Source organism: Melospiza melodia, chromosome Z (genome assembly GCF_035770615.1).
Source record: "Melospiza melodia melodia isolate bMelMel2 chromosome Z, bMelMel2.pri, whole genome shotgun sequence".
Classification (NCBI taxonomy): domain Eukaryota; kingdom Metazoa; phylum Chordata; class Aves; order Passeriformes; family Passerellidae; genus Melospiza; species Melospiza melodia.
Window position 1 is genome coordinate 59017624 of NC_086226.1, and position 14049 is coordinate 59031672.

General features: G+C 40.5%; 1 long non-coding RNA gene across 3 annotated transcripts in view; it reads right to left on the reverse strand.

The window, feature by feature from the left end:
• The window catches only part of LOC134432211 (uncharacterized), a 97459-nt gene that overhangs the window by 78476 nt on the left and 4934 nt on the right, over positions 1-14049 (reverse strand). For all 3 annotated transcript variants that reach the window (XR_010031263.1, XR_010031264.1, XR_010031265.1), the window contains exon 3: positions 5291-5325. This is a non-coding gene — a long non-coding RNA (uncharacterized LOC134432211). The remainder of the gene's footprint in view (positions 1-5290; positions 5326-14049) is intronic.

Here is a 14049-nt window from a genome sequence, read left to right on the forward strand (position 1 = left end):
AAGCTAAAAAATACAGGTTTGCATGGACCTGAAATGCTTAGCACTTCCATGTATTTTTCAAATTGTTTAGAAGTTAGGGCCCTTACAGGAAGGTTGATAAAGTCAAAGCTGTCAGTAATGTGCATTATTTTACTCTGCTGCTCCCTTTTCCCCCATCATTCTTGGCCATTATTTTACCTTTCTTTTTGGGTACTTTAGGATATTTCCAGTCTAGATTACATCTATGGCCTGGCGATCTTGTATGAAATTTTAACAGGTTGTGAGGTCTTGGAAAGGCCTGGTGAGCACTGAAAAAGTTTTGAGCTACTGTATGTTTATCCCATTTGAATGGTCCAAAATTTAAATTTTTCAGAGGGTATGATAATTCATGTCATAGCTGGCAGATACATACTTGCTGAAAAGATACCTCTCAGTGGGAGCAATTGTTGAATTTCAGCACCGTGAAAATGAATGTTTTGTTAAAAAAAATACCAGATCAGATCTGGGCTCTTGGCTATAGTTAGTTATAATAAGGCATTATAAAGGCATTATATAGTTAGTTAAAATGCCTTTCAAAAAAGAAACCCAAACACTTTTGCCCCCAATTAAAATTTCATATTCATATATATAGGTTGATACTGAATGTGTGACAGATATCAGAGTAGCAATTCAGTAGAGCACTGTAGTTGACTCATATTTGCAACATAGCCTTCAAGCACTCAAAGGTACTGCCAACTGCATGTTCCTCCTATGACATTTATAAAACAAGATTTTGTACTAATGTTCTGTGTGTGCACACTCTTCAAAATGTGCCTATAACACGCTTCTCCCTGCATATATGGCTACATAAAATTTATGACTACAGAACCCATAAATTTTTCTTCAGGCTGGAAACTATGGAGCAGCATGTGCTCAGAAACAGCAGATCTTATCAGGTAGGATTAGCAGACAGGAGGATGAAAAGCAGTTCTCAGCAAGCTTACATCTGCTTTACTCACTTCCTGCATATTGCAGATTGCTGCAGGTCAGGAGCAATGACTTGTTATCAGCCAAGGCAGCAGGCACTCTGAGTTGAGTGAAAGAGTTGGGGAAAAATTTATAAATTATATGTTCTCAGAGGACACTCGTAGGGGATCAAATAAACTTGGACAAAAAAGTATTAAAAAGAAATTCCTTCTTTTAATTATGGTGACAGCTGCTGCAGGTAACCAATTAGCTTTACCATAGCATCTGTGAACCTTGGAATGGTGCATTAACTTCTCACAGTCTGTGCTGCACAAACACAAAATAAAATGAAGGCTGCTGTGGCAGGCAGAGTGAACTGCACTGTAGCTCAGCTAGGAGCATCACCTGGCACGGGGTAAAGGTGCATCGTGGGAAATGCTCACTGTTGCTCAGCTGAAAACACCTTTTAAACCTCTTCTACTTGCTTATTCAGATGGGAAACACTGTTCTTTTCTCAAAGTAATGAAATCTGACAGGCATATTAAAAATATTTAATACACAGAGTTAAAATAAGCAGGCTTTATATAGAGAATGTAATGGTAAAATAGTCATAAATAATATATAAATAATATTGTATGACCAAGAGATGCACTGAACAAAAGTAATCAGATTCAGTCAATTAAACTGCTCCAAATTACAACAGATGTAGTCACAGAGGCATGGTGAGAAAGGAATCCTGTTCCTTATGTCCATTCCAGACAGGATAGTGAAGTAACACTTGCTTGTGAGGTTGCTGTATCCATCTTGGCATCTCCCAAAATCTTAAAGAGCACCGTGGAGCTCTCTTCTAAATAGATTTTGGGTTTCATGACTTTAGAAGTATGGAAAGTTTTCTGTACTTTGTTAGCTAAAATGAAGTAACATGACTAACATTTCATCAGGGGCAATAGCAAGAAATTCACCAGTGCTGGAACACTACATAGGAAATCGCTACTGCTCATCCACTGTCCTCTGGATTGATTTCATAATGAGATATCACATGGGAAAGACCAAACCTCTAACAAGTAGCTTGACTTCAGTTTAGAGTAAATACAATTATTGAGTATGATGGAATAACATGGATACTTGTAAAAATGGCCTTGCTAGTAGTATGTGTAAAGAGGTTTTTATTATTAAATTAAATTAAATTAAGCTTTGAGCAGAAAAATTGATTGCTTCTTCTCTGTCTCCTCAGCATATAGCACTTTGCATCTCACAGGGCTTTGAAATAATTTATCACATACATTTTGCAAAGCTGACAACACTGTATGCAGGATTTTAAAGGCAATGGGGTTTGTTCTCTTAAAAATGAAGTTGCAAAATCTAGTAGTGCAATAATGTCCAGTCAAGAGGCCCATGGAGGAGAAGGAGGTGATTTCAGACAGCCCACACAGCTTCACAAGGGAAGGTCCTGTCTGACCAAACCAGTAGCCTTTTACAGTGGAGTAACTATGTCAGTGTATAAGGGAAGAGCTACAAGTGTCATTTTAGATGGACCTCTGTAAGGCCTTTGACATGATTCCCCCCTTCTTTCAAAATTGAAGAGTAATGGATTCAACAGGCAGACTCTTAGGAGGATTAGGAACTGGTTGTGTGGTCACATCCAGTAGCTAGTGGTCAATGGCTCAGAATCCCAATGTGCATCTGTGATGAGTGGTGCTCCTCAAGGATCCACACTGGGACCAGCGTTATTTTATCTCTCCATCAATAACATAGAAAGAGGGATCATGTGCACCCTCAGCAAGTTTGCAACTGACATCAAGTGGAGTGGTGGCACTGATTCACCTGAAGGACAGTATTTCTTCTAGAGGAATTTGAACAAGCTGGAGAAGTGGGCCCATGGGAATATCATGAGATCTAAAAAGTCCAAGTGCAAAGTGCTGCATCTGATTTGGGGCAAAACCTGCTATCAGCACAGGCTGGGGATGAGCAGATGCAGAGCAGCCCTGCTCAGAAGGACTTGGGGGTGCTGGTGGGTGAGAGGCTGGACATGACCCAGCCATGGGCACTCCCAGCCCACAGAGCCAAACGTGTCCTGGGCTGCATCCAGAGCAGCGTGGGCAGCAGGGGAGGGAGGGGATTCTGCCCCTCTGCTCTGCTCTGCTCTGGGGAGAGCCCACCTGGAACCTGCATCCAGCTCTGGGCTCCCAGCACAGGGAGGACGTGGAACTGTTGCGAGAAAAATCCAGAGAAGGCCACCAAGTTGATTGGAGGGCTGGAGCACCTTTCCTGTGAAGAAAGGCTGAGAGAACTGGTTTTTTTTAGCTAGGAGAAGAGAAGGCTAATTGTGACCTTACAGTTCCTGAAGGGAACTTATGTGAAAGATAGGAAAAGACTGCTTAAAAGAGCAGGTAGTGAAAGCAAAAGGGGAATAGGTTCAAATTGAAAAAGTGTAGGCTTAGATTAGATATAAGGAAAATGTTTTTTACTGTGTGGGTGGTGAATCAGTCAAACAAGTTGCCCAGGGAAGCTGTGGATGCTCTATCAAAGGTGATTAGCCAGGTTGGATGGGGCTCTGAGCCACCTCATCTAGTGGAAGGGTTGGAAGTAAATGATCTTCAAGGTGTCCTACCACTCCACACCATTCTGTGATTCTGTGATCTCCTTTCTCTGCCCTGCTACCTCTGGGTTAGGTTATTTCTGCCTAGATGCTTTATATGTATTCAAACTGGAGCTCATATGGCCTCACTTTTGTAGTTTTGTTAAGTCTTTACAGCGTTCTTTGCCAATGGCATGGCGTTTCCCTACTACAAATAGTTAAGTAACTTGTTTAGAAACCATCCTTTTTAGAAACCACTCTTCTAAGTCTTTACCAAAGGTGTTGAATAATCTGGTCCTTAAAATTTTCCAGCTCCATGGCAAATTAGCATTAAGTCCTGCCCTTTGCTGCTTACTCTTTTATATAGCCCAAAAGACCACTTCGTCCAAACCCCCAGCAGTTTTGTCTCTTAATAACTTTTACTTTAATCGTATAGAAATTATCTTACCATTTGAGAAGTTTTGACCAACAAGTGTTGTTATACTTATCCATCTACATAGGCATATGTGCTCTTTTTTGTGTTCTCATTGATGTGGTTTCCCGGGGGATGTGAGTCATCCAAATATAAAACAAACCAGGGCAGAACTTTCTAACCTGGCTGCTGCTGGCATGAGTTTACTGTTGTCTCTCCTCCACAACTTCTTGGTAGTGGGTCTGCAAATGCTCACAACATTTAACAGTGACAGCTTATAAGTCTGAAAACATCTCAGGGTTCAACACTGCTGGAGCAGAAAGGACTGGGTTTTTTATATTCTTCATGATTACCTAACAAAAGTAAGTGGAGCAAATTTGGGTGCCTTCTGACATACAAAAATTGCCTTGTTCCATCTAAAATTCTTTCCATTTTTCTCTTTTGTTACCTGCTTTTAAGAATGAAGGAGCTGGACAGTTGAATCTTGACTCTTCAATGCCCTGTCAAACTGTATATGGTATCAAGTGATTGTTTTGTGGTGTAAATGGTAACTAGTCTACCTATCCTTTCGGAACATCGTTCAGTTCGTGATGCTACAGTCTGTGAGCTTCCACTCATAACCTAAAAAGTTCAAGCAATGTCTATCTTTCTTTGTATCTGTATTATCCATTGGCTAGTAAACATATTTCTTCCTTCTATTTTGCTTTGCAGATATTTCAATGGAAAGTGATAAAAGTTCTAGTTCTTAAAAAGCAAAAACCCTGCATTTTAGGAATAGAAAAGCATAAATTTCTGCCTAATAACTTAAAAAAATTAAGTTAGGTACAAAGAACATGGAAGGCAAACTTCAGTTCTGAATTTAAGCTTCAATGTGTATGCTTTGGGTTAAAAATTGACAAAAATAAGGGGACATTCTTGACCATAGCTCACTGTGAACACAGTGCACTTACACACTGGAAAAAGATCCATTTACTTTGACTGTAAACAAAAATGTTAATAGATTTTTAACCCCAGTGTGTGTTCTTCATGCAGATTCTAAGGCTGTAGTAAATGCAAGTAGATCTTAAGCATTACCTCTGCAATATGGACTCTGGCAGCTGAAGGATTATTTGTGCATGACCCTTCTCCATCTATTTTGTGTAGTAATTTTGTGTCTGGTTATGAAACTGTGAGTGGTATGGGGTCATGGCAGTGATGCAGGGAAGGGGTGTCTTTCAAGGGATCAATGTTCATCCAATTTAATCACTGTCTGAGGTTTTAATTCCTGTTTCAAACAAATGAATGCGATACTTGGAGTATTTCAATACAGACACTGTGACCTAGTCATTTCAAATAACTTAAGAGGCCTTTTGTGAAAAAGTAGAAAAATGACCCACCTTTTCACTCTTGCTGTTACTGGGCAATTTTCACCCTGCAGAAAGGAAATGAATTACAATTACCAGGGCTGGAAGTCATTCAGTAGGACAGAATGCATAAGCCCAAACTCAATTTAATTTATATAGTGCATGTTTTTCTCCTTCTATATCTCTGAATCCTACTTTTCTGCTCTTCTGTAAGTGTGTGACAATGGGGTACAGAGTTCTAAACCTGTCCTGCTTTATTTTTTTCTTTCCATGTCTGGGTTGTTTGTCCCATACACACTTAAAAACAAAACAAAAAACCCCAAATAAATACCCTACAAGAATCAATACCTAGTCCAAGCTCTAATGTTGTCCTGTTAATAGCTAATTAAGCCAAAGGCTAAGTAGTAAAAGAAAGTATTAGAAGGGCAAGACCATGCTTCAAAAAGATTTAAAGCTAACTGTAGTTAAGGCAAAACAGCACTCTGAATATGCAGCAGAGCTGAAAATATGATGATAAACAAGAACAGAGACTGTATTCTGTCATGAGAAGATCTGTTTCCATATGCTAGTATTTCATATGGTGATGAACCGTACAGAAAGTATTGATTTCAGAAGGTCTTTCATACTTGACTGAGTCCTTCAAGAAAAAATATTTGACATAGTATTTCTGAAAGAATATATCAGAGATTTTAATCAAAAATTTAAAGAAAATACAGACTGGGATTGTTCATCTACACTCACACACAGAGAATTTGGCCTGAACTGATACTTGGATTGCCTGCAATACAGGTGGGAAAGAAAGGACAGGCCTAGCGAGCTGTGCTATAGAAAAGGTCTGTCCTTTGCTTTGGCAGTTCTACTGCAGTTTCACTTTTACAAGGCTCCCACTGGTGATCATCAGTTTCTGCTTAGAAAGCTTAATGCTCTGTCTCTAAAGACATATGCCCTTGGGAAATTTAGGTGTTATGCTTCTTTGAAGGTCTTGTGGTATCACTAGTATAGTGTGATTCCATATTTGTTTTCCATTGATAAATTTAACAGTCAGCACCTATTCAAATTTCTGGGATTGAACAAATCTAATGAACCTTTATACAGGTTAATAAAACAAAATTAAATAACTAAGAAAAAGTAAGTAACCCTACTGTAATTTTTCTTGTCTTTTTTTATCTGCAGTTCTTAAAGACTTTGCTATTTACCAAACCAAAGATGTTACATTTGAAAAGACACCTGCAAGCTGAGTTCAATGGCCTTTTGTCACATCAACTCTCCTACTGTCTAACGAGGAATCTTTTGTTTGATGCCACAGGTAGCACTCAGCATCATTTCCCAAGGTGGGAAGCTATTCTTTCTGCCCTCAGAAGGGATTCTGTGTTCTTCTAGGATGGCAAGATTACCTGACAGACAGCCATGCAGAAACAAAACACACCATATTATAAACTGAGCTACTTGGTGATAAATTGTTAGGGACTGACTTTCTGCAGCACACAAAACAGAATTGGTCTAATATTGGCACACATAGGAGGAATTTGTAACCTTGGGTTGCAAATACTTGTTGCTTTTCTTCATTGGTGATATTAGCCTAAGAAATATACTCAACAGAGGAGGCATGGTTTGGGGTGTATGTTGGTGGGACACCATTATTACTACACCATTCTCTGACAAATCTAGGATCCTGGACATACAGCAGATAATACATCAGAGGGGCAGAATGAAGGAGGACATGTCCAACTTTTGCCCCACTAAGAGCTGCTTACCTCTGGATCAGCCCAGTGCACAGCTTGCAGACACAAGGATTCAGTTGGGTCCTGATGACATCAATTTTGTTACTTTACTTTGTCATCATCCTCTATCAGGATTAGACCTTCATATGTGCAGTAAGCTCCATGAATTTGCTACTAACAAAATATGTTATAGCATGAAATGGGAAATGGCTTCAGATGAAAAGTGCATTGTCACCCTAAGCCTACTGAAACTATCTGTATTATCTACTGAAGAAAGCACTCCACCAACATCCATCAATGTCTTTTAATCACAGAATCACAGAATGGTCTGGGTTGGAAGGAACCTTACAGACCCTCTTGTTCCAGCTCCACTGCCACGGACAAGGAACACCTTCCACTAAACCAGGTTGCTCAGAGCCTTGTCCAAACTGGTCTTGAACACTTCCAGGGATGGGCCATCTATGACTTCCCTGGACAGCCTGTTCCAGGCATTCACCACCCTTATGGTATGGAATTTCCTCCTGATATCTAATCCAAACTAACCGTCATTCAATTTAAGATCATTCCCTCTTGTCCTATCACTAATGGAATAATATCTAATTTCACATCACTTTGAAGATCCAATCAAAATAACAACTGTGCAATCGAGATATTTCAAGCTTAGATCTACTTGGTGAAACATGGTTTCAGATGAAAAGTGCATTGTCGCCCAAAGAGGAAAGAGCTGCTTCAAAATTCTAACTTGGCTTTAAAACATAGGCAGTTAGAGAAAAAGCGTATGTCTGAGAGTATTTTTCCAAACTAATGATTCAGCTTATAGTTGACATCTAGAAAAACCTGGTCCAAAAATAATAGGAGAGGATGCCTGTATAGAGTTCTACTGAAAATTGTCTAGAACAAATTAAATCTTCCAATTATCTCTAGCTATAAGTGTTTTGGTAGAATGTGGTCTATCTTTTAGGATATGTCAGGAATAGTCTACAAGGATGTTATAGAAAAGCTAGAGGCAATGTAACACATCTGTTATGAAACAATAACCTCTTGCTGTCTCCTGGAAACACAACTCTCCAACTGAGTTTTGTCCCACTTTAAAAAAGGCCTTTAAGAAAGCGTAACGACAAAAATGTGACAATGTGTGACAGCACTTGAGAAAACAAGGAGGAAGGGACACTGGCACTTAGATTTTAGTCATGTAAATATGTTATTCTTGCAAATATTTAACAGATTGTGTCTCTGCAAAAAGCTGGAAAGGAAAAGGTAGGGGAGTGAACACAACAGTGTGTGCAGAGTAACGAAACAGGATAAAACATATGCTCTCTATCTCAGTCAAATATGTAAGAATATTGAATTAAATCTGCAAGATGCTATGGGAAAGGAAGCAGGCTGTAAATGGCTGTTAATTGTAGGCTGCTGTTAATTAACAGAAGCATCTCTTTATTATTGATTTTCATTGCTCTGGCAGACAACTATTTTTGCTTATATACACATTATATTAGACAAATGTAAAGAACACAGAACAAATGTCTTTGAGAATACGTGGGGCAAACTGTATCAGGTTTTCTCTGATTGCCTATTTCTGAAAGTTCTGTGTTGTAACAAACCACATTTCTCCTGTAACAAGACTTTCAGATGAAGAGCCCTTATAGAAGTTGACTAAAGAAAAAAGACCCTATGTTTTCTTTCTGGTATTGCAGATACTATCAATGTGATGAGAATGTGAGAAATAGTTCCACCCCAATTCTGACTATGGACAAAGGCACACAAAAGAAAACTGTGACATCCCAAAGTCTACCCCAGTTGTCTTAATAAGTCCATGAGGGCCAGTGGATCAGGTAGATCCATCCCTGGAGCAGGTCTGCCACTGGGAATACAATTGTTTTCCTATTGTTGCAGTATCTCTGTACACTGAAGAAGGATCATAAACCTGGCAAACTGGTAAGGGGGACTGGTGACTCTGTCAGCAAAAGAGAACAAACAAAATGAACTCACAGGAACTTCAGAACTCCAGAGAAACTTAAAATAAGATTCAGAGGTAGTGTGTGGAAGCCTCAGATGTATAACTGGTATGGTTATGCTGTGTGGGCTCAGGTTACAGTTTGAATTCAACAAGTTTTGCTGATGATCAAGATTTTTTTCTGAAAATAGTTTAGTCATTTTGCATGTATTTTCAAAATAGTTCATGCGATAGGTAAAAGCAAACACTGACTCAATTAATTCTTTGCTATTCTTTGTACTGTTCTGTCTTGGTGTGAAGATAGAATCATCTTCACACCAAGACAGAACAGTACAGGGTTTTAATTTTCCTCATATTATTGACAGCACTGTGATAAAGCAAAACAATCTGTTATGGTGAATACTTATAAATGGTGATGAGAATTGAAGTTAAAGAATAGGAATGAACTCTTTAAGGACTCTAATTCTAGAGACATTGTCACAAACAAGGTCTCTTTAATATATTTCAAAGAATATTTTATTGCTATTTCCTGCCTCTTTGTATCAGTTGAGCTATTTGTGTAGCTTACTTTGAAATTAAATACCGACTGAGTGGCAACCAAGTTCACAACAGCTGGACAGCCATAGCTGAATAGATCATGTATCACCAGAAATGCTGATGAAATTACTTCACTTTTTAAACAACAGGGCAGCCTGTTTGTAAGCAGGGAGATAATGGAAATATGAATCGAAGGCTGAAGAAAGTGATAATAACTTACCTAAAAATCATGCTCTTAGGACTTAATTTCTTGTCAGGTACAAAAAGTTCTGGGTTGGGATGCCACAAGATGGAGGAGCAATACAGTGAGTGGCTCTGGGAGAGGGCGTCCTAGTAATGTAGGCACAGCCAAATTTGCTTCTTGGGAAACTCAATCTGATACCTTCAGCAGAGCAGCAAAGGTAGCTTTGTCCCATCACAAGGGATGAAGCTGACAGGATCAGTACAGGCTGAAGAGCCCATACTGCACGTAAGAGAGTGCAAATCCTCACAGGATTTCTCCACCAGACCACACGGTCACCCTTCCCAAACCCACTGGAAATTACTCTTCTCCTACACCTGCTTACCACCTTGCTCCTCCCATAGTTGTTCCATGACCTCCTGACACCCTGAACCTCCCTGGCAGCTACGGTGAATGCTGGCTGGGAGGAAGCTGATATCCCTGTTTGTATTGGGAAAGGAAACAGAAAGTACTGGGCTGGTATGGGACATGGCACCCATGCTACAGGGACCAGAGAAACAAAAAAAACAGGACAATCACTGGGCTGTATGTGTGCCTGCCATCTTTTGCCTTGCCAATGGGGTAGAGAACTTGAAATTATGGGAGCAAACATCAGGGCTGGGTTGCCCAGTGCTATGCACACAAACACACTGCTTGGGTGACACTCCCACTCTCCAGCCTGGGAGGGCAAAAAAGGCAATCCAAGGTGTCTGCCTCCTCCAGCCTGCATTTCATCTCACGCAGCTGAGGGGCTCTCTAAGAAGCAAACTCAAAGAGAGAAAGTGTTTAGGAAATGGAACATCAGTTTGAAAATCCAGGATTGATGGGGAAACCAATGACAACTGAAATACTGAGGGAGTAAATAGCAGTTTGGGAGGACAGGCACAAGAGAAACATGCTGCAGGGTCATCCTCAAATGGTGCAAAAAGGCAGCAAGTTCTTGCAATCATTTTGATCTACATATAGAAGTCTCTTAGATAAATGGCCTCTATGGTGATCATTATTAATTTGTTTTTCATGAATTATTTTGTTTTTTCATCATTATTTTGTTTCTGAATACGCAGTTCTCTCTTGAAGAACTGAACATACCAGACTTCTTTGTAGAGAACATAAAAGTGATTTATTTTTCTGCTTAAATGTAATTTTTTGCAGGCTGGACCATGTTTTTCTCAGGACATTTTTTCAGACAAACCCAACCCAAACTATGCTGCCAAGTATTACAGTAAATCCTAGACTATGTTTGACTGAGGAAAAGTCTGAAATTAAAGAGAAGATCTCAGGTGGTGTGGCTAATGACCTGTGCCAGCACTTGATCACATCACCTCTATCAAGGGAGCTGTGTACTGGGTTTTGTGTCCTGCTTAGTATGTGAGAGCATGTCTTCTCTGGGCACAACCCCAGTGGCACTACTTATACCCTGCCAACATGCTGAGCTGGGAACAAGAGGAAGTGTCAGGGGAGACTGAACCTATTTTACTTGTCTCTTAGACTGACTGATTTGACAAACTTTATCAATAATCAGAGAAAAAGCCTTTTGCAGTTTTGCCTAAATGATATCATGATGTTCTTTTAAAATGATACGTCAATGGATAACAGGTCTCATAATAATTTTAGGAAATACAGTTAAGCCAAAAGACCATTTCAACAGAACTACTGTGGGTTTGGAATGGACAGTCAATTACATATAAAGTACTTTCTCAGAGATTAACACCATATTAAAAAAAAAGTATGAGTTTTAGAATATAGTGTCATTGCTGCTAGTACTCCTTTACTGTAGTCTATTGTCCTAAAAGGAAATTAGGAGCTAATAGCTTTGAAACACTATAAAGGCAGTAGGATACAAGTGCAGGAACTGTAAAGTATAAAGAACAACTTTTGGAGGATAATAACTTGTTCTTGCTGCATCCTTATAATGCTATTTATTTACAGACAGTAAAATTAAAATTTGTTGCAACCAAACTAAAATATAGCTGGTAAAAGTTTCCCTTCCCCATTGTTCCCTCTCTGTCTCTCTCTCTTTCTCTCTTTTCAAATCTTTAAAATTTAATCAAGAGACACAGGCATATGTTACGTACAATTGTCATTATTGTCTGTCAATATCAAAATGTGTTGGGTTTGTGTGGCCAGATTTTGGTAGCAAGGAGTTACAGGACTGGATTTTGTGAGAAGTCGCCAGAAGCTTCCTTCATGTCTGGCATGGCCAGTGCCAGCTGGCTCCAGATGTCCTGCTGGATGAGGCTGAGGCAATCAAACTTGATGGTAATGCTTTGGGGATAACACATTTAAGGAAAAGTTACTGCACAGATGTAATTGCAGACAGACAAGAGTGAAGTGAGAGAGGATCAAGAGCCCTGCAGACCCCTGCAGTCAGGGCAGCAGGAGGGGCAGGAGGTGCTCCAGGCACAGAGCTGGCATTCCCCTGCAGCCCCTGGTGCAGCCATGGTGAGGCAGCTGTGCCCCTGCAGCCCATGCAGGTCCATGGGGATGCTGAGATCCACCCACAGCCCATGGAGGAGCCCCAGGCTGGAGCAGGCGGATGCCTGAGAGGGCTGGGAGCCCTCGGGAGGCCTGTGCCGGACCAGGCTCCCGACAGGGGCCTGAAGGCCATGGACAGAGCCCAGGCTGGAACAGATCTCCTGGCAGGAATTGTGACCCTGTGGGGGACCCATGCTGGAGCAGGCTGTGCCGGAAGGACTGCACCCTGTGGAACAGTGACCCAGGTTGGAGCAGTTTGTGGAGAACTGTTTCCTTGGGATGGACTCACACTGGAAAAATTAATGAAGAATTGTCTCCTGTGGGAGAGATTCCATGCTGGAGTGGGGGAAAGACTCTTCTTCCTGAACAGAGGTGATGAACTGACTGACATGTGGTGAACTGACTGTACTCCCCATTCCCTGTCTCCCTGCATCACTTGAGGGGAGGAGGTAGAGCTTGGGAAGGAGGGAGGGATGGGGCGGGAAAGGGTTTGTAAAATTTATTTTGCTTTTCATTATCTTGGTCTGATTTTTTAGTAATTATTTCAATTGATATCCACAGTTCAAATCCATTTTGCCCTTGACAGTATTTGACGAGTGACCTCTCTCAGCCCTTATCTCAACTCATGGGCCCTTCATTATAGTTTCTCTGCCCTGTCCAGCTGCAGAGGGGAGTTACAGAGCAGCTTTGGTGGGGGCCTGGAATCCAGCCAGGGTCAACCCACTATGGCCTTTTTGGTGTACCAGCTGGGAATTTAACCCAGGTTGCAAGAATGGGAATCTTACGTTATACCATTACCATGCAAACTCATTACTACCACAGAATGCTTGGGGTTGGAAGGGATGTCTGCAGATCACCTAGTCCAACACCTCTGTTAAAGCAGGTTTCCCTACAGCAGTTGCTTTGGCTATCTTCAGATAAATTAGACTTTGTATTCTCTCTGGGCAGCCTGTTCCAAAACTTTATCCCCCTCAAAGTGAAGATGATTTTCCTCTATTCAGATAGAGGATATTCCTTCCTTCAGTTTGTGCCTGTTGTCCCTTATCCCCTGCCTCAAAAAATTCTCACTGTCACCATGGTTGGTAATATTTAAGTATAGTGGTTTTCTCTCTCCTAGATTCTGTGCATAATCTAAATGCTCACTTTTCACTCCTATTTCTACCTTTTTGTCCGGTGGATTCCCCTAACTCTATTTCCAAAGGTCAATTAGTGACTTCTGATTTTTCAAAACCACTAAAGCATGACTGCTATTTATTCAGGTTTTTTAACAGAGAAGGTTTCAATGTAAAATTCTGCATGCCCTAGCAGGATTTCAGAAAAACCTGCTGTGATAAGAGCAAATTTTTAAAGATGTTATTTATTTAAAATAGGAACAGGAAAAATATGTCCTCCAATCTTAAGGAACTGGAAGAATCCTTACTGCATTTTTCAAGTTTGTGTATCTTTCAGAGTGTTTTATCATCAGATTAGACTCATATTTTAACAGCTGTAGTAGGAGATTGCTGCTGAGAAACTCTATCCTAGTAGAGCATGGTCACTGGGCATATGATCTCTGAAATCTCATTTTCTTTCCTCTGAGGGAACTACAGAAAGTGTCTCTTGCCAACTATGCTTAAGGTAAACTGACACTGGCAGTTCCACTACAGCTTTCCAAGCTTGCTGGCAAAGTATTGGGAGGGTGAGGGAGCAAAATTTTTTCCAAGCAATGGTACATTTGTGCCCTAGTTATTGCAAGAGTGAGCTAGGGGATGACAGTGAGGGATGTTTTCACTGGAGTTGGAGGCTATCTGGAATGGCAAAATTGTTTAAATGCCAATTATTTGCTTCATGAAGACCTTTGTGCTTAATTATGACTACACAGGGACAGTCAGCTGGGAAGAATGGG